At 43.2% G+C, this 24,654-nt stretch overlaps 1 long non-coding RNA gene across 8 annotated transcripts in view; it reads left to right on the forward strand.

Annotated features, from left to right (window-relative positions):
* Nucleotides 1–24,654, forward strand: part of LOC138182687 (uncharacterized) — a 240,271-nt gene that overhangs the window by 192,884 nt on the left and 22,733 nt on the right. The window contains exon 7 of one of the 8 annotated variants that reach the window (XR_011173850.1): nt 19,521–20,026. The exons of the other annotated variants lie outside the window; for them this stretch is intronic. This is a non-coding gene — a long non-coding RNA (uncharacterized LOC138182687). The remainder of the gene's footprint in view (nt 1–19,520; nt 20,027–24,654) is intronic. 8 annotated transcript variants of the gene reach the window in all.

A 24,654-nucleotide genomic window follows, 5' to 3' on the forward strand; every position in this document is an offset into this window, starting at 1 on the left:
GATCCCGGCGGCCGTAGTTCGATTTTTCTTCAATTAATACTCCTATTTGTTGAGATGTGGAGAACCGCCGGATGAAAATGCCATCTGTAAAGAGAAGAAGAGGTGGTCCGCTTTCCTTTTTATATGCTTTAAGGGATTTTATCAGCTGATCGGTTGATTGTCGCTCGGTTACAGCCAGCAGCTACAATTATCACGGACAACACATAGACCTCAAATTCATATTTTGATTGCTGCTATTCTTTTTATCGTTCTTCGACTACACAGTTAGTTTCTTTTCTCCTCTTTCCTTTTCTTTTCTTATTTCATTTCTCGAACTTTCGTTCGTTGCCTGTTTCGCCTGATTTTGCACTAATATTCTCGAAAATTGGACAGAATTAACGCAATCCGATCAATCAATCACGCGAATTGGTTGCTGCGAGCGAACCGGGTTTTCCCTGAATTCGTCGACACCTTCATTTGTTCGAATCGTTTTTACAATTATTTTATGAAAACTGCGCAGACAAAACTCGTTCGAATGATATTTCTAACATAATATTTACCTAATAAATTCAATATTTATCTTCCCGATAATATTTTTCTCTGAAATAATTCTTGTCTGGCTACGGTATGGCGCGGTCTACTGCAGAACGTTCTATTCCCCTTACACGCGAATTCCAATAGTAGTTGCACGTTATTCTACTGTTTTATATTCGATTGTTTGAATATCTTTAATTTATTTATTTGATATTAACATATACATATGCATGTTATATACATTAATGACATGTTTATATAGTATATTAACAAATTCTGTAGGATACAATACACATTTTATTAGTGCTGAAAATACCTACGGTTAAAGTATAAAACTCGTATCAAAGACAGAAGAACGGGACACATATATAAGAAATTCGACTCGCCTTTGTCGAAACTCATCGAACAGAATCGAATCAACTTCCGGATTAGCCGGTTTCGTATATTCACGACTTATGAATTGGTCGTGGTAGACCCGTGAAACCTGTTTCTATAATTTCGCATGACGTGTTAACGTATTTCTGCCAATTTCTGCCCGTTTTATCGTCATGCTCGTGTAATATCAAGTGGTCGTGGAGCCGGAAATACGAATCGAATTTTAAAATCGTCCACTCTGACTGACTTGTACGATTATTAAACTTGCATACTTCCGGCGTACATTTAGTCGCCAAGCTTGCAGTAACGTCGGGATATTTTCAAGGATGGTCTGATGTATTAAAAAGCTTGTATCGATCTTCAGCTTAGCTGTCATCGGGCGGACCACGAGAAACAAGAGTCGAAAAGATTCTACATTCAACGTATCGATATTCGAACAACAAACTCGATAGATATTCGACGATACACCTGTGAGAACAGTTTCAGTAGCTTCCACCGCTTTAATGCCACTTATTGACAAAGATCTGCGAATAGAAGGAAATGAAAGAAAGAGTGGTTTATGAGTATTTGCAACGTAAATTCATTTAACCGGAGCACCTGTTAATATGCATTGGCTATTAATAACAAATGGCTTGTGCAGCATTTCTGTTGAAAGACAGGAGACAGACGTATTTTAATAAACGAATGTCTTGGTTCTTGAATTTATTAAGAGGAAAATTCTGAGAGAAACTATTCGATAAACCGTAATCTGTAGTATCCTCCCGACATCGGTAGTAAAAGATACAGTACGGTGTTGAAACGTGCAATAGGAAACAATTATAGAAATTCAAATGATCTTGCTTTTCCGCGAAAACTTTTCCATCGGGTTTCGTATGTTCCTGTTCCGTCAGTATCGAGAAAATTGAAAACTTATCACGCTCATATCGTATGCAGCCGGTGGATGCGCTCGGTTACTTCGACTTTTACGAACCATCGATATTACCAGACAAATCGAGAGTGGCGCTCGATAGAGCGCCAACTAGACGTGTTAGGTGTTTATGGTCGTGCAAGAAAAGGTCAGTTACGTGAGAATCTTTAACGCGAAATATGCTTCTATAATTACCATATCGTTATTGCCCATCGTTTGTACCAGAAAATATGCGAGAAATCTTTGCACCCAGAATGAAAGACCAAGAAAAAACAACGCGAAGCACGTTGCAATCGTAATCCATTCGTACGAACGAAATATCCTTTAAATACGAAATGTCAAGTTATGAAAATATCAGACTATTCGTTCGAAGCACTTATTCAATAGCATTTTATACCGCGTTCTTATCGATTCAAACAAACGAATAAAACTTGACAAAATACATTCTCCATCGTCTATCGGATGAAACGGCAGAAAAGAAGGGTCACCATAGTTGTTCGAAGGGCAGAATTAACCAAGGTTGGCCCCAGATGCAAATATCTCGTAAGTTAAGGCAATGAAACCAACACGTAGCTCCACCTTGATCGTGTTGCGCTCCTCGAAGCTTGGATGGTACTCGCTAGAATTCACGGCGAAAATAATTGCCGAAGCTCTCTTCTGCTTCTGCTGCATCGTGAAACGGAACTAAACGAGACCAGGGATTCCGCGCTGTGGTGGTAATTCGGAGCAGACGAGGGAAAGAAGGGTGGCAGAAAGGGGGCCAACGTCGGTCATTCAGAATATTTGAAATCGTGTTGGCAGAACCAGAGCCACGAGAACGTTTTCATCGTGCTAACGGGATTATCTCGGGCTCCTTCGTCTTTTGGAAGCTCCACGCTGTACGTTCAACCGACTTTTCTATTTGGGGTTGATAAAGATCTTGGCAGGATTCGTAGCCGTGCTCTCTCCGAAATGAAAAGCTGCGGGTTATTGCTTCGCGTGATTAATTTGTTTCTTTCTGGGTAACCGGTTTCATTGTTTCGCGTTATTGCGTAACGGAATGCACGGAGTGCATTGAAGCCGGCGTATCATTGATTTTTTTGCATTTTACGAAAGGATCTTGTAATGAGGCGGGCTGAAACTGATTACGGATTTTGGGGAGAAATTATAGGTTGTTTAGGAGAGAATGGGGAAGAATGATTGTACGCTTGGTTACGGTGGAACGAGAGATAAAAAAGTAATTTGTTAGGCGGTCGTGTATCGCAGTTTCAGCGCACGCACGATATTCCGACGTTAAATGTTACATTATCCTCTTAATTAAGTTGCGTGAGTACGACGCCAGATAATGCAAATGCGAGAAAAAGTTGGCATTATTGTATCCTCCTTTTTGTTCAGATTTTTCCGCGCTACACAAAAATATTACGATTACCAATTTCGCGAATATAAGCTCGCATTCCTATGACCAACAATTGTACATAAGAGGACATGTTGCAAGAATTTTGTACTTACCAAAGAAAGAAGTACAGGAAGTACTGGAAGGTCGCGAGTTCTTGACTTTCTTACTCCACTCGTTCCTAGCACCTTTACAGAGACGCACTTCACATTCTCACACTTTATTCGCGTCACACGTCATCATAGTTAGTCACACTACCAGAGACAATTTGATGAAACACTTCTCAAATATCTACAAATCGTTCAATCTTCATCAACATTCCAATTACGATAGCTCGTCGTATCTAATGCTCGTCCCTTTGACAAGATGATTCTTTATTACTCTCTCCGTTAGAGTTTGTTATTTATGTAATGAAGATTTGAAGTATATAAAAAAAGTTACTTAATACATAAGATATTTCATTCTAAAAGCTCTAGCACGATCGCTCGCCCGAAAGTTATATCCGTGCGATGACATAAAAATTTGTTTATGGACGCTAAGAGCTTTGTACTCGAACATTCAAAAATGTTCGAAGCTTTAATCTTGCGACCGTGTATACAAGGAAGCACGCACGAAGGATTGAAAAAAAAGGGGAAACGATAAATCTGAATCCACAGCGATACCGACAAGATAATCTCTTCTCAAGAATGCCCTCGAAACACCTCGATCTCAGCGCGAAAAATCTCGGAGACGTGCAACGCGAAATTATGCTATTGCGGCTGGTCGGACAAATTCGCGTGGTTGTAAGTTCGCATACATGGAAGCCGGATTTTATCCGGACAGGCAGCGGGAGCCAGGTAGCGAGAGCCTCTCGTGGAAGAAGACTCGTATTAGGCAGTGAAACAAATTGCGCCCCCGACAATCTCCACGGACGATCTATCCTTGGGCCCGACCGGGATAGTCAAGAATCATGTTTCGCCGTGAACAGTCGTGCTGCCTTGCTCTCTCTTAGGAGCGAGAAAGGAAGGAAAACACTGTAACCGTGCAGTCGAGGGAACTGGTCCCCCTTCGTGGCTTCGTCCTTCCTCGACCGCCGAAGAAACTGGGTCGTTCCCTTAATGATCCTTATTAATTGTTCTTACAACAGCTCGGAACGACCGCCTATGGCTAATGTTTCTCGCGCGCGTGCCGTCACCATTTTATAAAATGCGATAGAAATTGAGGACATTGGGAGAGTTCGACTATTTTTTTATTTTTTTTACTTGCAAAGGAAATAAGACGCAAAAGTTCGATCGTAAGATCATTGGCATTTGTATTTGCAGTATTAATCCTACCAGCCGTGAACTATTTTCATATCTCTCTGTACAAAATCGTGAACGAAATGTATATCTCGCACAAGTTTATCATCAGGAGGCTTTTAATGCAGTGGAAAAAAGGAAATACTTTTGTTTATTAATTTACAATTTACGAACAGTGTGGCGCGCCGAAGTTAATAGAATATGTTAAACACGATTACATCCATAGGCTGAAGGATCGCTAATTCAGTATTTTAGTATTTGTAATGGAAAAATTACTAGACGAACAGGATATGATTTACCGTGACATTTTTAGTTACATCGAGTATACCGGATGGAGGCTCACGCGAGGAGCTTGACCTCCCTAAACTCGATTTTGCCATAGCGCACCGTGAAGGTCTTCCCGAGCTCTTAAGAGAAAAAAGACCTACATAAACGATGCGAGTTGGCACTTAGGCTTTATTGCCGGAACTTAGGCTCTCATTGCTATCAAGCTCGGCCGAGCGTGTGCGTTCCCCCGCTTCTCACACACGCGTATGCACCTACCGTACGAAACGTGTCGGTTTATGTTCATTTTTATGGTCGCTGATTACCAGGTACGCTAAATAACTATCGCGTCCGATCGTCCGTTCTGTCGTAACCGGATCGGAACGATCGAGCCACAATGCTCGCTCGATATTCCTTCTCGCACGCCACGTGTACTGCCACGATACACACGATAATCTATAGTTACACGCCGGATAGTGTGGTGTGTAAGTGGGTTCGTGGCGCGCGGATTTCATCCTGCGCATCCGTAAAGACGTTCCCGAAAATCACTGGAACAAATTCACGCGCCGCTCCGCCGCACCACGAAAATGGGGGGATTCTTCATCGTGTACGTACCTGGCTCCCAAGTAAAACGGTTCCCGCCGTTTTTCGTTTTTACCTCGTTCCGTTGGCCCCTTTTTGCATCGATGTACGGGGGAATCGCGCGATTTTCTGCGGATTCTCTCCGATCCGCGTTCGTCTCACGCGATAGACCGCCAGCAGGTCCGACTCGGTCCCAGGGCGATCCGCTCCGTGTGCGTGCGAGAAGTTAAACACGTTAGGGTGTTAAGTAACGAAAGAATGGTCGTTTCCATTCTTTCTTTCCTACACCTTTCCTCCTCCCGCCTTTCTTTTTTCCTCCCCAATTTTATTTTCTCAGTTATTCAAATGCATACGTGTTCTTACGTTAGGGAGTGTTCCGATCACGAGATATAATAAGATCTGTGAGTAATGTCGAGCCGCGCGTTAGCCTCACCTTCGATGTGCCTCGCAGCGCCACACGCTTCGATCATAATACTCGATGTTATCTGGAATCGCGAAAAGGTTAACTGGTTCCTGAACGCGAAATCGCCAGGAATGTATACGAAGATTTTTTGACAGTTATGGAAATGTAGGAAATATGGTTAACAATACTCTGATATTTAATCACCGCCTCTCGCTCGCCCTATCTCTCGTATTTCAGCTTCGTGTTCCGATCAGGACGTATCCCCGCCTCTTTGATTTTTACCATTCTATATGTGTATATATATTTATTTATTTATATCCCTTTTTCTTTATCTCATAAAACTCGCGTTTTATACGCACGCAATAAAATCGACTTTTGAAACGAGACAACTTATTTCCCCCGAAGAATGGAGAAACGGAAAGGTTCCAGACAGAATAAAAACGAACGAGACAATGCAGCCTTGGTGGCCGGCTTCACGATCGTAGTTTCTCCGGTCCACTGTCACGGGCTTCGGTTAATCACGTTTAATACTTAATCAAAGTATGCAGGATACGCTTGTATCCACGTTCGAGATTGAGATACGCAATACGATCGTCCGGCCCTGGTTGCGCGCGCGATCGGTGGCTCTGCAGCCTGTCTCTCGCGCGGAGAATTCGAGACAAGGTGGTCGCGAACCCGCGGGGACGATCGAGCGAGCGGGATGGAGATATCCTCGTAGCCGGCAGTGACGCATAAATCTGCGCTACGTTCCTATATACGCGCATTTAATTGCAGTGCACCGATGCATCTGCGAGCGGGCACCGCCTCGTCGCGCCGACGTCGGTTGCGCTTCGAGCCTCCTCCGCCGAGAGATGGTTCTCCGTGGCTGCCGTTATTTCTGTGTCCAGCGGCTGGTAGATCCTCGCACGATAAAAATGTGACGCGGTCGTACGCTGGATGGCACTGAATTTATTCGATAAAAGTGTCGATCTTCCAGTCTATAGCTCTCTGCAGTTGGAGGAGGTGGACTCGTTGAAGAATTATAGGGCTTTCTTGTATTAAGAGTCGTTGAGATTTGTTTGGGCGTAAATTGTTAAGTTATTTGTGGAGACCTTTTTAAATGGGATATGATTTGCGAAAATGCAATAAGAACCTGTTTCAGCACATTTTTAAATCAGACAGGCTATAACAGGATATTGGGTGCTTAATGGAGTAAATCTTGTAGGCTTTTTCAATAGATAACGACATTACAGGCGATAAGAGCTTCTTTGCTTTTGTAAAAAGTTTTTGATATTTCTTTGAGTAAATCGATGGATGGATTAAATAAAATCTCTGGTTATCGTGGAACATCTGACGCAGAAAAAGATACCTGATAGTTATTATTGTTGAAAGATGAACTGAAAATGTAGTATAATCTTTATACCGGGCAACTCTGCTGTTCTTTGGTCTATAAAAGAGGAGAAAAGCATCGTAACGCTCGGAACGATTCGCCAGATCGTTACGATCTCGGAAACAGCTTCGACTTCCGCCGATTCGCCTTTCTTGTCATACGATTCCGTCGGAATAGGTGTAGTTGGGAGCGCTGTAAGAAAGAAGCAGTTGTATTGACGACAGCAACGTTCTCGGAAGTTGGAGGGCTTTCGAAACTTGTCAGATAGTCATATCTACGGTAAGAAGTATCTTACGACTGCCGGCGTAAATACCAGATTGTTTCAGAAATAGTGTGTTTTGAAAGACAAGAGTTTCTTGCCTTTACGAAACAACTAACCTATTTCGTGCAAGATTTTTACGAACTCGACAGCAGTTATCGCATTCAAAGCTTCCAGTTCGTCACAAAATCAGGTTAATAGGCGTTCTATCGATTTCTACATACGTTCTCGTCCCTTAATTAAGCTTCCTTTCTAGATCGTTCCATTGTGTGTGAAGTCGCTTGTTCGGTTCGTTCGATACATACAAAGAGGAAACAAAAGTAGTGCCAATAAACGGATAAAAATATTTTATCCGCCACGTATTTATACATATGTATGTGTATAGAATGTAAAACTATTTCGATGCAATGATTTCGAGTTTGAAATCGACGTGACAAGCCTGGGGTGAACACCCTCGAAGGCCTCGTTTTTTAGACGACAGTCCAGCAATTTTTTCCTACTCGCTTTCCTTCCTTCTTCCTTTTCTCTCTCCTGTCCTCTTTTTTTATTCGCCTACGTGCTTCCTTTTTTTTTTCTTATTTCACCTTTAGCCGGCACGTGTTTCAAAAGGGCGCGTTCCGGGGTCACCGTTAAGGACACGTTTGAAATCGTTCGCGCGAAATGCTGGCGCCCGTGCGCTCTCCGCATAAATCCTTCCCCTTTGAGATACGAAAGTGGGTTGTACTCGGGTCACACCTACCTTCGCAGTCGTAATCTAGGCGCTCTTCGAGTGGAGTGCCCCCGAGTGAAGTGCGTTTCACTGTATTGTGCGTCGGTCGCGCCGGATTCGTGGCTCGCAAAGTCCGCATTTGCCGTTTCCACCCTAGCGCCGCGTTTCTTTGCCCGGCTAAATGTGACCTTCGACCTCCGGCACTCGAAGACGAACATCATAAGGCACGATTTTCGCCGCCTTCTAACGAGCTCCCCTTTTTTCTAAAGCGAAACCGTCTAGCTCGGTGGTAGTCCTGCAAATACTAGTAGCGTTGATCAGTATCATGGCAAACTCGATGAAATAGTTTGTAGCGATTATTTCGTTATTGATATAATAGTTAACAAAAAATAGTAATAATTACAATAATTTAGACAAACAGGTTATGTGGCTTGAATCTAAAAGTTTCATTGCGCTGTGCAGAGTTCAAGGTTGAATTTTAAGTCGTTGAAGCTTCTCCGACCCAAATAATTCAACTTTACCCTACTTCTACCGAGTACTGTTACATCCCTGACTTTCGCTAGTCTCCATAGAATTTTCTACTATATGTCATTCCCTGTTCGTGCGTGTTATCTCATTAACATAATTCTCTTCTTTCGTAAATTCGGATGTTTATCGTAGTACGCGAATTATCAACCATCGTATACGAACCTGGACTATCAGAAAAATACATCCATCTCTGCTGTTCACCCATCCCCGAATTAAATCGATCAAACTCATCGGTCGTTCAACGATACAGATTTCAAGTTTCCTTTATATCTTTCTTCGGCGAGTCTCAAGTGTACAACGATCGACAGAGTTCTAAACGAGTCAGCGAGATTTCTTTCTGGACGAGAATGTGTCCGGCTGCGATAACCGTGTTGCTTTTCGATGAAAACTTGAAAAGACCTTTTTTCCCGGGGAAAAAGAGGATCGCGCGAGGGTGGCCAGAATCGACTGGGCCGAAAGTATATTGGACAAGTTGGAGACCGCTATAGACCGATTTCTTACCGAAGTCGTATGAACTCCTGGGTCGTTCGTTGTGTTTCGTTCGAAGAATGCCAGTTCCGTCGTAGTTTGTGCATTCGATGCGTATGTGGCTTTAAGTGGCTACCGCGCTGGCGAGACAATGCCGAAGTTACACGTATGTGCCTGTAAAATGAAAACATTCGAATAAAAAGGTATAAGATGTTTCTACGAACCGTTGAATTACCGGAAAGAAGGGAAACGAATATTCTCCCCTTGGATGGAAAACTATGTAACAGGATGAAATATATGACGTATAAAACGTACAAGTATAAAGCAGGATATCGGAATTCGTTCAGACGACTTGAGAACCGAGTTACGAACTAGTAACGGTAAAGAATATTCCAGCAACCGTTTCTTGCGTTGTTACTAACATTTCGTTTCGCTGGGAAATGTACATAACGAACAAATACTGGGAAATACATAACGTACGCGCGTTGAAAAAGATGAGAACTTCGTGAAGTTTTCGATCGTGTCTCGTAAGCGAGATACCGCGATCGTATTAATACAAAAAGGTCGCTAAAGTGTGTACACCCCGTTACGTTCTTGGCACGGAGAATCGTCGATGTAGCTTCTTCGGAGCCTGTCTTCGTGAAACAAGGTTGCGGAGGAACTGGGTTACGCTGATATGCCGCTTAATCTACGACCTACAATTCCTCTTCTTCCACCACGGTCTTCATCTTACATATCTTTCATCTTACACAGTTGCTACTCCTCCTGCCTCTTTCGCCTTCCCTCTTGACAGCCCTGTCTCCTCAAGAGCATTGTTTCCCTTCTGTTTTCAATTATGAAGGCAAACTATGCGACAGAAAATCATGAAACTCGAGCTTCGTTCCAGAACGAACGATACAAACGCTCTTTCCCTCGTTCAAACAGGCACGTCGTTCGCATTTCGATGCCGGAGAACGGTTCGTTTGCGTTCGAAGAGGCGGAGCAACGATACGGCGTTGTTCCAGATGGTCAAGTGATATCAACGATCGCGGAACGAATAGGCAAAGTGTCAGAACGGTGAAATTGGTCGGATGAAACACGCGAAAAGTATGCAAATCATAATGAATACGATCTGTGGTCTGTCCGCATCTGCGTCGTCGGGAACACGCGCGAAACGCGTTCTCCATTCTCCAGACCCCTCCTTCGCCGTTTTGCATACTGATTCGGCGACACTCGTCGTTTTTGAGAGGCGAAACCACCGTGGGGACCAGCTGCCTTCGAGTGGTAAACACCGGCGGTGCTGTGTTTCTTCGAGCAACCTTTGCTCCCTGCGATCCGCTTGCACAGGAAACTATCCCGGAGAGGGTTCTCTCTTTGGCACAGATTAAGACGCCTTAATGGATAACGAAGTTGCTGGCGTATCGAGGAAACAGGATGTCGATAGTGTTCGTGGTTGAAGGCTTACGAAGGGGCTGCCGAGTGTGTACCGTCTGTTGTTGTCACTCGTTTCTAGAAGGATAACAACGTAGAAGGAACACATCGGAGATCGCGAACGTCTCGATGGTACAATATAGATCAAACATTTTTACGATTACTCTGCGATTTAACTTCTTTCCGAGCAATCTACTTCTCAGAATAAAACGAAGGGTCCCGTAAAAATACGAAAATAAAATTAAGTTTATTATCTGACACGATCGGAAAGGATGGAAGATTTTCCAGTGCGGGAGAAAGGTTCCCATGAACCTTCGAATTCCCGAAAGAAGCAGCGACTTTCTTTTTATCGTCCCTCTCCACAGCTACCTTACCGCTATATCTCAACCGCCGCTAGCTTCTCCTTCTTTTCTTTTTTTTTTTCTTTTTCGCGAAAAAGAGATAAACACGAGAGGGCCGGGATAGATCTTTCCGAAGCCCTACATGAACATCAACAACGAAGCGCAAATAAAAGTAAAAGAGTCGGGGATCCGCCTAAACGCGCGCCCAACTCGATATAGACTTCCTACCGCCGCTCGACGTTTCTCCACCCTCTTCTCGGCCTGTCTACTCACCGAACCTTTGAGTCTTTTCTGATCCGTGACTTTTTTCTAAAGGGCCGCCAGTGTATGTGGGGGGCCCTTTCGACCGACTGCCCTCGTGTCATTTTGCGTACGTTCAAACACACGCGATACACCGACCCCTTCGCTTTGTATCCGACTCTTCCCTCAGTCTGCTCCACGCTCTTTCTTTTCTTATTCTCTTCGTTTCTCTTCTCTGTTTCAAACTCCATGCCCCCCTTTCTTTCCTTTTATTTTCTGTTTCAATATCTAGTGGCAGAATTTCTTTTAATATGGTTTTCATTTCCTTTTTCCATCGATTTTCTCTCGATTTTCTGCACGTACCATTCTTTCTTTAACGTATTGGATTTTAAAACTGTTGCTCCGTAAAAATTAGAAAACCTGTAGTCTTCAAATACAGCGGCCTGCAAATTTTTCTTTTTCTTTTTTTCTGCAGCAGCATTCTGATATTCGCGAAATCACGACTTCGTAATTTCATTTGAGAAAAGATAAGAAAGAGTTTCTAAGGTTTTGCCTCGTTCGCTTAACTATCGTATGCCGCATTTCGCTGCAATTTCGTGCCGGCCGGTATAAGGATTTACGTGTTAAGGGAGAAGCAACGGTGGATTCCTTTGTGGGATGCCATCGCTTCAGGTACGTCTCTATTATTTTGTAGAGAGTTCTCGATGTAGCCGGTGCTAATCGTTGCCTCGCATGCACGGTAATGTACCGTACAATAACGCTTTTCTTCCGCGTTTCTTTGCCGTCTTTCTTCCGTCGAAAGCTTTCTTCTCGTTCCTCAGGGAAGCACCAGCTGTCTCGGTGGCGATGTAAAAACGTCTATGTGAACAGGAAACTGGAAGACTATCGTTCTCCTCTCCTATACCCGTTGAATCATTCTGCCTGCTCTTTCCACTACACTGTCTCTTCAACGAACCTTGGTAATCTTCGAATAAAGAGATTGAAACAGGCGAACGAGTACATATACGCTCGTGCAGTCGATCAAACCACGTCCTAAGCGATTTATACCTCTACCTTGCACGTCTTTTTCTGTTTCTTTTGAACAGTCGATGCACGAACTTGGAAATCATACGAATAAGCTGCTCCAACAATGGAACACGTCATTCTGTACTGCAAGAAATATCTTTTATTAATTTCTTATAAATGCATAAAAATTCACAGTCTAGTAACGAGTGTAAAAATGCGAAGTGACGTAGGAAATTGTGTTATTAATAACTCGTAAACGAAGGAAATAAAGAAAAATTTCTCCGAGAGGAAACATACTGAAAATAATTTTGTCGATGCCATTGTTCCTTTCGATCGATCGTCGAGAGTTCGACAATTGACGACCAGCACAGACGTCACCACACGCCGTATCTCGCGTCAAAGTACCGCAAACTAGCATGGCCCTGTGTCTCTATGATGCCATTGGGCCGTAGCGGATCTATCGTTTCGATCAATTCTGATGTATTTCATGGGATTAATTAATTTGGCTTATCTTGGACAAGGGGGTGTAATAGTGAACACACGCAGCGAGAGAGGGCGGTAAAGGTGAGAGAGGCGGCGAGAGAAGATAGAGGCAAAACGGAGCAACGAGCGTGTTCGCGATGTTCACGATTCATCAAAGTCAGTCGAACGTATTTCGATGCTGATTTGCGGTAAACGTAATCATTCCCTTTATTAAATTCTACTATCATAGGCAGCGGCAACCCGTGCCGCAACTACGACTTGCCTCTTGATTTGGCCGCGTATCGAAACCAATCAGGGAAGCGTCCGAAACGGCGGTTTGCCCCCGAGCATGATTCGAATCGCTATCATCTGGAATTGAGTGCAACGATAATACTCTTTGTTAATTTTGGCTCAGGTTGCCGTTCCGTATCGGGATCGCAGTTTCTCGTTCATTCTCATTCATACATTTCTGTTAGTATTTTCTTCTGAACAGTTTCCTGTCGTTCTTACCTGAATTAGCCGCGTTATTTTCGACAAGGGTCTACCTACGCTTAACGAAGTCGCGACTTTTCAACCTTTCATGATGTCACGTGATTTTTAAAGGACGCCTAGGAAGATTCCAACAGAAATAAACTTATATTCCTGACGTTCGACGATCGAATGTCAAGGTAAACTGTGCTTGGACACGTTCTCTATATTTAGTTCAAGATTCGTGGTTGTAAACGTACGATTCTGGTCTCTAATTCAGTTAGGACGATGGATCATACGACTAGTGTCGTGAACTTACGATCGTTCGTTCCAGTTTTGCGACGTGAAAATCCCGGACATATGCTTTACGTGGCTGGTTTATAGGACAGGAGCGCGTAGTTCATACGACAGAGCAGGCAGTAGGTATCACCAAAGTGGCAGGAGGTTCGACCTAGAAAGCGACCTATATTTTAAGCATGCGGTTTTATCGCCAGGAATACATTAAGCGACACGACCTGTTCCTCTGGCCGGCCAGGACCCATACGGCCGCGCAAAAACACACAAACACGCCCGATACACACTGATCATTCAATGGAAATTCAGGTAGACCTTCGCAATATACATGGTAAGTTGGCGCGCTTTATGGCATACCCGGTGCTACCTGTGTACGCTCGTCGCTTACGGGGCCAGCACATTTTATCCCACAAAGGTATGGGACGTCGGTTCAGCCAACGGCTACAAGAAAACATTTGCATACAAACGAATCACGTCCGTTTTTTGCGCCCTTCTGCCGTGCTTTCCACGGCAACGACCGCGAGCACAACCGCGAATTTCAACTGTCGCGCTAAATTTCCCTCTGCTTGTTCTAACGGTTTGTCATATCGCGGGCATCTTCCACGTGGTCATTTAGAATTTTTGGATATTTTCTGCACTTCGAATTTGTATCTGCACGATTCAAACGTTTTGTTTTAAATCATACAGCGTGAGTGATATAGAGAAAAAGATTTATCAGTTGATTCATTGATATCAGTATATTTCTAGCGCAAAATTAAGTTGTTTTAACTAATTGTGACCCCGATTTCTCCTACATGTATCGCGATATTCTGTCCATATTGCTTTACAACGTTGATTTTACGAACGAACATCGACCGGTTTCGATACAGTCTCTGATTCAGGCTTCTCCGAATTCATTCTGGCTCACAGATTGCTTTTACGAATTCATCTAGTTAATTCCGATGATATTTTTACAAATGCGTTAGGTAACGGAGACTGTTATCTTCGGACCATCAAATCAACGAACCAGCTTTGGATCCTTTGTAATCGAACAACAGGGCTTGGAGGATGATTACAGACGCGGGCTGGGGTGGTTGCCTCGATTGCACTACCGCCTAAACGACAATGACCCTCTTTGGTCAATGAATGACCATCAGCTGGCGCGGAGTAATCGCCTGTCACCTACAAGCCACGAAGAACTCTCTATCGCGCCGATCGAAACAGAATAGGGCGCGCGATTCAACGCGGATAAGCTTCGCCGAAGATCAGCCCACTTGTCTGGCCAATTTTCTTGTACCGCTGAATTACCATAAACTCGCTCCCGGCAAGGAACTCTCCCCGAGAGAAAATAAAATACTCTCCGTAGAACCGAGAATTCGATTGTCCCCTGATTTCCGATTCGATTTTCTGCGCTCGTTCAACGATCCTCGCAATTTTTACTCGAGAAAACCATTTTCACGTGTCACGAAAATACGCGAAGACTGCGGCGGGAAAGAAACGGTAGCAAGTCACATTTCCTTGCACAGAAAAATAATTTTAAAATTTAATACATCAAACTATCTTAATTACATCAAATTAATATTATTCGTTCGTTACAAAACATCATGAATTTATCATTTGTTTTCGGAAAACATGTCTTTGAACCTATCAAATTATTAAAATATTTCTTCTTATCACTAAGTGACAGAAAAGGCAGGGAATCGATAGCAACAGACTTATCGTATCTTCTCGTGTGGCCGTCAATTCCTATTACGTTCTTAGAATTTTGCTGTCATTCGTGAGAAGAATTTTAGTTCCTTTAAGAATATTAACATAAAATTAAGCTTCGAAATCTCGTATATTAACGACGATTTATCAACATTTCCTCTTGCTTAACGATACTTTAACGATAGAGAAATACGACCGACTCGAAACTAACTCGGAGAGCATAACTCGTAGCTACTAGCTACTCGAAGGAAACTCCGTTTTCCGAATCAGTTCCTAGTTTCATGCACCACCGGATGAGATGATGCCGAATAAAATAGAATCTCCACGAAACGTTTGCAATTTCTCGAAGCGGCGTGCCGTGCGCGTTATCGCACATATCCGTAATACGACTCGGTCGGATGTAGTTTGGCGTTGACACGGCGCGTGGTGGTTCGCATCAAGATGCCGGTCCAAGTTCAGGAAAACGGATGTAATTCGGCGCTAGGTAGGTCAGCGACGAAAATAATCGGCGCGAAGGTGAGAGAAACGAGACGCGGTCCGCCCGCTATCACACTAATGTTCGTCGGAGTGTGGTTCTGTGTTCCAGGCTAGAAAGAACCGAGTCACCGTTATTATTTTTCCTCGGACCCCTTTTAACCGTCTCCTACACGGCTGCCTCCTCTCTGACCAGCAAAGAGCCACAGGGCAAAATGATATGTTCCGCTGAACAACGACCGTCCAACTATAAGAGACTAGATAAGACAAGATGGGACCGCGGGATACCAGGATCTATATTAACTCTCCTTTCTCTTGGAACGGTTACAACAGGATGAAACGAACGCTCCTGGAACGCTAATCGTTCTGACCTGTCGCTTCGGGTTATCCGAACGTTCTTAGGTGTGGAGACGCGTAAAGGATAGAAGGATGGACCAAGTTGAAATCCTTATCCTATTGCGTATCCTGGCTCAACTGCTGCTCGGGTTTACGACATGGGCCTCTGAAATTGCTATTTTTGAAAAATGTTTTAGGTCTATCGTTGATTAATTGTCTTTCCTAGCCGGAGGATAAAGTTTAGGAATTACTTTATGTCCACGGAATTGTACATTTGCAATTAGTAAGTGTGTATAATAGATCTGAGTATATCGGTAGTCAGTGGCACGAAATTCCTTCAATTTGACTTTGGACTAGTTTGAGTGGATGTTGGAAAGTTAGACGTGTTGTCCGAGGCGGTAAGACCACCACCGATTCGCCAATTAAATAAACGTAATCGATTACTCGGTACAAAGGGGCGAATAAGTCGAAACATTCGGATTGTTTCAAACGGAAATTTACAATGGCTATTTACACGAGATTCGTTATAATTTCAAGCACTCCTGCGTCGCGTCATTCGTATAATTTCAACGTAGAATAAAACTGTCATTGCACGTCGTTTCCTTTGAGAAGGTTTTTTACACTCGACACATCATCGTGCAAATATTATCAATATTCGGACGTTATCTTTAGAACCACGAGCGTTAACAGTATGTGCTTGTCCCGCGGTGATACTACGCCACGATTCCCATGACTATCCGTTTCGTATAAGACGATTGAAATGTCGTATTCGTTAATGAATTTAATAGGGGATAGCGATACCGTAGCCTTAGCAGTAATCCGAACCTCGTCACGGCGTAATTGATCGTAGATAAAAGCTACGGGTCAGTAATAACCCGCGTGGTTGCGACAATCGAAACGAAGATATCGGTCGGAAGTACGATATCGTCACGTAGTGGAAGATCGTGCGAAACGATTATCGTTCCGGTATTCTCGAGCTTGGGGATAAAGAGCTTATGACTAATAAATGGATAAAACACGTGTGCGAGATGGAATTCGGTCACGATAACGAACGATAACATGTAATACACGTGTACACAGTACAGATAATGTACATTGTTCGCTGCTCGAGTCATATTAGTCCGCTGATAAATTTTTATTGGATGTCGAGAAATGTCAATCTTTTCGGAGATGGAATTGAATGTTTTAGCTGAACCAATTCGGAAATAGCATCGTTGAATCGATAACGTAATTTCTATTTTTTAACACCGAAAAATTCTTTCACGATATTTCTTTTATCTTTCATGCCGCTTCAGTTTCAAAATATCAGAAGTCGATTTCTTTTCATGGAAATTCGCACGAAATCCAAGGAGTCGTCCCAAAAAGGACCCTGGTCCCACATTTTATCGTCAACAAAGGAAGCGGCGATTTAGGGGGTTGGTTAGTTCGAATCCAAACCCTTAAATCATTGGGCGAAATGTCGTTAATTACGTGACGAACGGCAGTAATCTGGGCGACCACGAATACTTGAGCTAATTCCATCCCGACCGAGCGACTAAGATCAGGATCATTACAGACCGATTAGACCTTAAGGAATTAATTCAGCTATTGTCTGCGGGATTTCTGTCCGCGCCATAAACCCTTTTGACTGGAGGGTAGGAACCTGCGAGCACTCGCGCTAGAACGTCGCTCGGTTTTCCTATCTCTCGACTTCCTTTCACCCTTTCTCGTATCAGAGCCAGTTCATTTATTCTCGCCACCCGGAGGCTATTGTGATCTCCGGTTGCGTGACCGATTATCGCGTCGTCAATCGCTGCCGGGGATCTTAAATCTGGGAATCGGTCGTTTAATTTCTGTTACGCAACGGGATCCGCTGCTGATTTACCGGCTGATCGCTCGCCGACTCTCTAATAATAGAACAAAGCAACTGGAGTAGATGGATTCTGAACGCGTCGCGACCCCGCAATTAGATACCTCGATCTCTTCGTGTAACGATAGAAGGAAATGAAATTTAACTTGGTGATGCTGCCTCTGCAGAGATTCGAAAATAACAACGGTGAAATCTCGGTGCGTAATTACGCTTTTCGAGGAATTAATCTTAACCGTAAGATGATTTAAAGAACAATACAGCTTATAAGATAAACACCTTGCCATACTAAACGCGAAAGTTGATTATAATTATTAATTAATTAATATTTCTCGGACATAGAAAGTTTCTATTTTCTCGATCGTAATAAAGAATTTTTAAATTGTACCAGTTTTAACCAGCTGTATACGAAACACAAAGAATCTCTGACGTTTGATATTAATTATATACAAAAATAACCCGTCAATTAAAAATTGTATAATTAATTCAACGAATAATATCGGTTACGTTTAACAAGTATAAAAAATCACGAAATTTGCGTTCCATGAACTATCCTCGAGAGGAAATAAACACGATATCAAGATGTACAAGATCCGTGTAACGAAACGCTAGACATCATCGTCAACGCGTTTCAATCTCGATAGTTTTATCAGCGTTGCCCATCCCCCAACGACAATAGGGAAAGGACAATATAAGATAATCCAGGGAATAAAGTCAGTTTCATTGCTTTCCGCGTCGATCTGATAGCGTACGTTCGCACAGGCGTCGAGTGCCTCGAAATCGGACGGGTTTAAACTCCCTGCGCGGCCTACGAGAGAAATTTAAGACGTCCATTGTTCCTGCCGCTCGAATTTACAGGGGTTGTAAACCGCTTTGAGCTACGACACGTTGCAACGCCACCACCACCGTCGTTCTGACATCATCCCTATCAACGGCCACGCTTTAATTAATGCGTTCTGTATTTTATACGACGGACCAGCAGACGAGGGTAACGTACTCCGCGATCACAAGACAAGTGCCTGTCCTTCGACCATCTAGCTCTAACACCGTCTGTGAAATCGGAATTAAAGTTCCTGACGTTTTTAAAAAAAAAAGATAAAACAGCGACCAGATAATCGCAGATACACGACTCGTAAATGAAATGTAATAGAATTAAAGGCCTCTCACAAAGTGTAAAGTGTAATAAAATGTACAAGCCTTGTTGAGAATTGTGGATCTTAATCGCCGAAATAAATGTAAAGCAACACTAAGACTACATTTAGAATTTATATCAAAATAGTTTTAGATTTATTTAATAAACGATTTCCAGGATCTTCGTCGATACACATTTGCACGCGTCTCAGCACACTCTTTGTCTCACCATCTTCTATACCAGGCTGCCAACGGAACAGTTGCATTCATCTGTTTTTCGAGACGCTGTACACACACATACTTCCATACACTCATATTCACATACGTGTGTCACTACTACGCGGCTGATTTAGTCCAGCACACAAAATTATATACAACTCAATAGCCCTTTTTAAAGATTTTTGGAGCAGATATTATATTTGTTTTAAAACTGAGTATTCGTCGAAATTATTTGGGAATATCATTTAACTTGATACTTTATGCGACAATGATAGTACATCATGTACTGAATTATATTAAAATTCATACTATAAAATATATATATATATAATTCTAAGTTAATGACTACATGAAATACCGAAGTTTCATCAAAAATGAAACTTTTCCTTAAGACTTTTGAGTGAGAATATAAATTTAAAGAGGCTGTCGATATAGCATGATTTTCCCACTGGCCTGACAATTAAATTCTTTAATTCCATTCAAGTCGTCGTTTCACTTTCCAGAAATCTTATCCACTCACCCTTCGTTGCAGTTTAAATTCGTCAAAAATCCGCCGTCCTAAATCCGGTCGAATTCTTGCAGAATCGTTCTCAAGCCACTTCTTGAAAACGGTGCTGAGAGGTTGAGGATGGCATCGAATAGAAAGCGACAATAAAACGCGACCTTCATGAGGTAATCTCAATTCGAACTAGCCGGGAAGGCCAGGCCGAAGAAAAGGCAGGACCCTCGTGGAAGCGCGAGAGGCACGCGTAACGCGTACCAAGGGATATTTCTGACGAGGGGTGCAAAGTCACGGGCATCGGGTCGGGAGAGTCTTAGCTATCTGGAAGGGAGGACCGATCCCCCGGGGCCGATGGAGGAACCGCATTCCGTGTAAGCGGACCTTCTTCACGACCACTTCGGCTCGCGAAATAGCGATGCCACAAACCCCTCGGAGCGGACACGGACAGGTCGCCCTACGGGAAATTCTCAGCCAAGGTGGCGAAAGGGACCGACTAATCAGTGCGCCCATTGTGCGAATCACGACTCATGGAAGTTATCGCTCTCGTGGTTTGCGACTTGGATTTCACGCGATCGTCTCTAACAAGGTAAGAGCAGGATTGTTAACTGTGATTATAGAGTTTAGGGGATCGAGCAGAATTTTCGTGCTTTATATAATTTAAAGATTATAGTCTCTCGATATTCGACGAAACCAAAATCTATCGACGGAAACGGTGAATAGATATAATTAAACGAGAAATATTACCTGTTTCGCGACACCGAATCGTTTAAACGAACAACAATGAAGTGGAAAGTCGTAGAAAGTTGCAAGTAGGAAGTTTTCAATTTTTGTGCAGTAAGGAACATTGGAGATGTTGAACAAGACGAAAACATTTCGAGATCCTTCGAAGAATCGTCAGGATTTTTGGTTATCGAGAGAGCGAAGCGTGTGCCTGGATGCAACAATGGTGGCCATCCTTGGCGTCTCTTCTTCTTTTTCCATGCGTCTGTGCGGCGCGACAAAAGCGACAAATCTGCTCTTTGGCAAACAAAGAGAGGCTGAATATGAACCGTTGCACCACGTTCGCCCATAGACACATTGTTCCATGGTCGTGGCACAACAATCTAAAAATTGTACTTTCGCGACAAGGGAGAAGAGAGGAGGAGAAGAAAGAAAGGAAAAAGAAGCAAGAGTAAAAAAAAGGAAACATAGAAAGAAAAATGTCAAAGAACGAGCGATGAAAATAGCTCACCTGAAAAAACGATGAAGAATATCTATTACGGGGCGCAGAATATACCAAGTGTAGGCGTAATTACTCTTTAAAGAGGCTGTCCACCGGCTGGAAAAGCGAGACCCCTCAAACCGTGACGTTTGTTATCCGAATGGCAACGACGACAGGGCGCAGGACAACGCGAGCCACGACAATACCGTCGCAAAGCCCACTCTCTTCTTTTCCACGCGTCTGTGCAGCGCGACAAAAGCAGCAGCCCCCTTCTTCACGGCCGCAAGTGTGCAGAGGAAAGTTAGTCTCTGTGTCTAGCCATCTGCCTCTTCGCCCTATTACAAATCGCTACCCGTCTACGTAACAATTTCGTCGTGATAAACGGTCCTTTACATGCCACGATATAAGCCACCATACCATTTCGCGATAATTTTTGGTACACTGTCGCGATTGGCGTCATATTTGGTCGGAGCAAGCGTTGTACGAAATATCATAGAAATTGATCTTGAAAAAGGATGGAATAGTAGGTGATAAATTCATTTATTTGCGAATTCGTTAATCGTAGGTACTTTACAAGATGGTGGAAGTAATAAGAATTTCAATTGTCTGTCATAGCTGTCAATTAGGTACTAAAATATAAAGAATGGATTAAAGGAATGGAGTCGTGCTTTCAAATTTATACCTACGATACGTGTAACAATACCACTTGAATGAAATGACAGGACTTGACAAAACACGAGTTGTTCGAGAGACTTAATTACATTTCTGACGTTGCATTTGCCATTAAACGTTACAACGAAAAAATCCGATTTAAAATACCGTACCGTGTTATTGTACATTTATCAATTTATCAGTCGCTGTACAATTAAGAATTGAAATTTCGAAAAAATGACTTTTCAGATCTGCCGTAGGTTTCTTCTGTATATGCGAGTCGATATTCCGCGATAAATTCGTTAACCCTCTTTGGAGAACGGTAAGCGGATTTCTGCCAATTTCTTTTCCTAGTGGACCAAAATTAGCCGTCCCGTCCGGTGTGAATCCGGTTGCTCAGTCGAAGCGCGGGCAAACGAGAGATGCTCGTTTACGAACGTTTGCTCGTCTCGGTCGTGATTGCAGGAAAAAATTCGCGAAAAGGAAAATGTGTTTGCCCGTCCGTTTTGAGTGTGCTCGTAAAATCGTCGCACGACCGAATGCAATCAGGTTGGATTAAACGTTGATACTTTCTAGCTGCGTGCCACTTCTCCTCGTACCGCTCCCTCTCTTTTTATTCCTCTCTTTCCGTCCCTTATTCTTCTCTCTACTCTTCCTTCTTGTTCGCTGCGGTAAATCTAACGCGGCGACCCGCGATCTGGGTCAACGGGAATCGCACGGTTTTACGGGTCGCCGACATTTAAACAGCGATTCGATTGCCAACGAGATTTTTGAATTGGATACCCGACGAAATTAGAATCTATCCGAACAACGTCGATACGCGTTCGCATGCTCGTTAAGATTGAAAGATCTCCAGGTCCGCCTCCGGGAATTCATATTCTTTTTCGACGATACTCTGCCAGGGGTGAAGGCCAGTCCCTCGAACGCCTCGTTCTATTCCACGAATCAGTGAATCGCGTTGCAAACCAGCTGGAACTAATCGAACAGTAGAAACTTTGAATGTGTTAACCGTGAAATTTGTTTGAAACGAAGTCGGTACAGGAATGGGCATTTTTTTAAATTTCGAACAGGATCGTGGAATATGTGGCACGACGGTGTGAAATATACGTGAAAGGTTAAAAGTATAGTACGATTATAGAACGAGTTAGTTGGACCAGAGAGAGAGAGAGAGAGAGAAAGAGAGAGAGAGAGAGAGAAAGAGAGAGAGAGAGCTATTAAAAATATTCGGTGACATATCGATTGTTCGACAAACTGTTGGACGCCGTAAAATCGCGCTAAATTTGCAGCAAACGCTCGATCAACGTCACGAAAGAGGGTTTTATCTTGTCAAAGGGGGCGCGATTATGGTCATTTACAAAAAGGCTGTCGTCGGCAACGATGGAAACAGCGAAATCGCTTCTTTGTTTCGCCGGTCTGGCCGGCAATTCTCCCCCTTTGTTTAATGCCTTTACGACGTTTCCCATCGAAATCAAACGTTCCCCGCGATCGAGAGTCGGATGATGCAAGATGAAAGACGATGGGGGTGGCTGGGAAGTCTGTCAGAAAAGGCGAGAGGGAGGGAGTTAAAGCAGGTATAGGTAATGTACCAAAATTGCTTTACCGCCGGTCCATTTACGGAGATGAAAAGCACTCTCTGCCAAGTACACCGGTGGCTCCAGCCAGGGTTCACGACAGCCCAGAAGCGTCGTATCCCGCCTCTGCCCTTCTGATGTTGGGTACTGCGACGTCCAACCCCTCTCAATTTCAGTTTGAAGCCAACCCTTTCACCAATTTGCCGACATTGCCCGGTAGAAGAACTTTTGGCATAGCATTGTCGTTGACGTCGATACTGTGTAACTTCTCTTCAATCAAGCTAATCACAAACAAATGTGGTCCCTGTTACGCACTCCTTTTGCTGCCTGATTCCCTATTCGAAACGTCAACTTTTTAATACAATAAGTTCCAATAATTGAATTACGAATGCACGTGACGCATTTAATTTTTTTTCTATCGAAACTTTTAAACGAAACACGTGCGATTTTTAGTAGTAAACGATCTTTAAACAAATAAAATATAGTTACTAGTAAGCGGCTCACTGTGCTCATTTTTATCTTTAATACCCTTTTTCAATATGATAGAAAGAGAAAATTATTTCTGCGGAATCGTGCCTTAACGTACAATTTCGGCAGGAGCAATACAAATTAGTTGTGTCGGATCCATAGCCTGATTCTTAAACAATGATTTCACTGGCGTTTAAATAATGATCGTCCGTCGAGCGAACGGAGGGCGATCCGTGGGATCAGGTGCGCCAAAGAAAACTACCACCAGAAATGGATTGGAGCGAGTTTCGGAGGGCCTCGAGGTCGATTAGGGTGAAGCCAAACGGGAGATACGAGAGATTTCTCGAGGAGAAGCGACGGAGGCCATCGACGTCGATTTACCGAACGTCGATTCTATTGCTCGGTCATTTTCCTCGATCTTCTTCTCGTTTGATGGCTGTCTACCACGTAGAAACAATAACGTCTGACTCTATTCATTAACGTCCCTCATGAAACTCTCATGAGTGTCGTTGAACTGCATCAAATTTCTAATCGCTCGGAACATCGATAAAACAAATTTGCGGAAGGAAATTTAAATTGTTTTCCAGAAACGTTTGCGCAAGATTACAACTGGAATAACACGGTTTACATTTCATCAAACGGCGTAACTCGTTTTGGAATTGCCAGTGTACAGGCTATGTAAAAGTTGGAACCGCGAAACGACCAGTAACTTTTGCTGTACGCGTGACCGCCTATAATTCACGGACTTTTAGGCGGGAAATGGTTGCAACTTCGGTCGGACGATTTGTAAATCGGGCACAACTCAGCGTCGAACTGCGTTTCCCGTTTGTCGGCACGAGAACGATCCCAAAAAGCGCTCCGCCGGACGAAGCCGTTGGACGCACCGCGAATAGCGCTGTTTCGTGCAAAAGATTTGTACATGTAACGCGCTTTTTTTGCTCTTTTTTTTTTTTAGAAATTAATGGAAACTGGAATTGACAGGTGTCCAATCGTTGTATTTTCATGGCGAACCGCTATACTGGTATCTTTATCGTTATCACAGGTGTTGCGTTTCAATTTTTCTTTTTATATTTTTTTCACGTTTTCCCTTCCTTTTTTCATTTTTTTCTACTTTTTTTTAGTTTTTTATTGAACGCATAAAACGGTAAAAAAAACGAACGCATCGGTATCGATCGGCAGTCACATTTCTTTTTTTTTTTTTTTTTTTTTGGCCGATTCACTCGCGATTATTTATTGATGAGTGCTTTTAATTCGAGCAGAAACTGCATCCGCGCGTCGACGTAATCGAGGATCGATACGCAACACCGACAGTTTCCCATCTAA

The sequence above is a fragment of the Bombus flavifrons genome, chromosome 8, assembly GCF_040668555.2.
Source record: "Bombus flavifrons isolate JBK064 chromosome 8, iyBomFlav1_principal, whole genome shotgun sequence".
NCBI classification, from domain to species: domain Eukaryota; kingdom Metazoa; phylum Arthropoda; class Insecta; order Hymenoptera; family Apidae; genus Bombus; species Bombus flavifrons.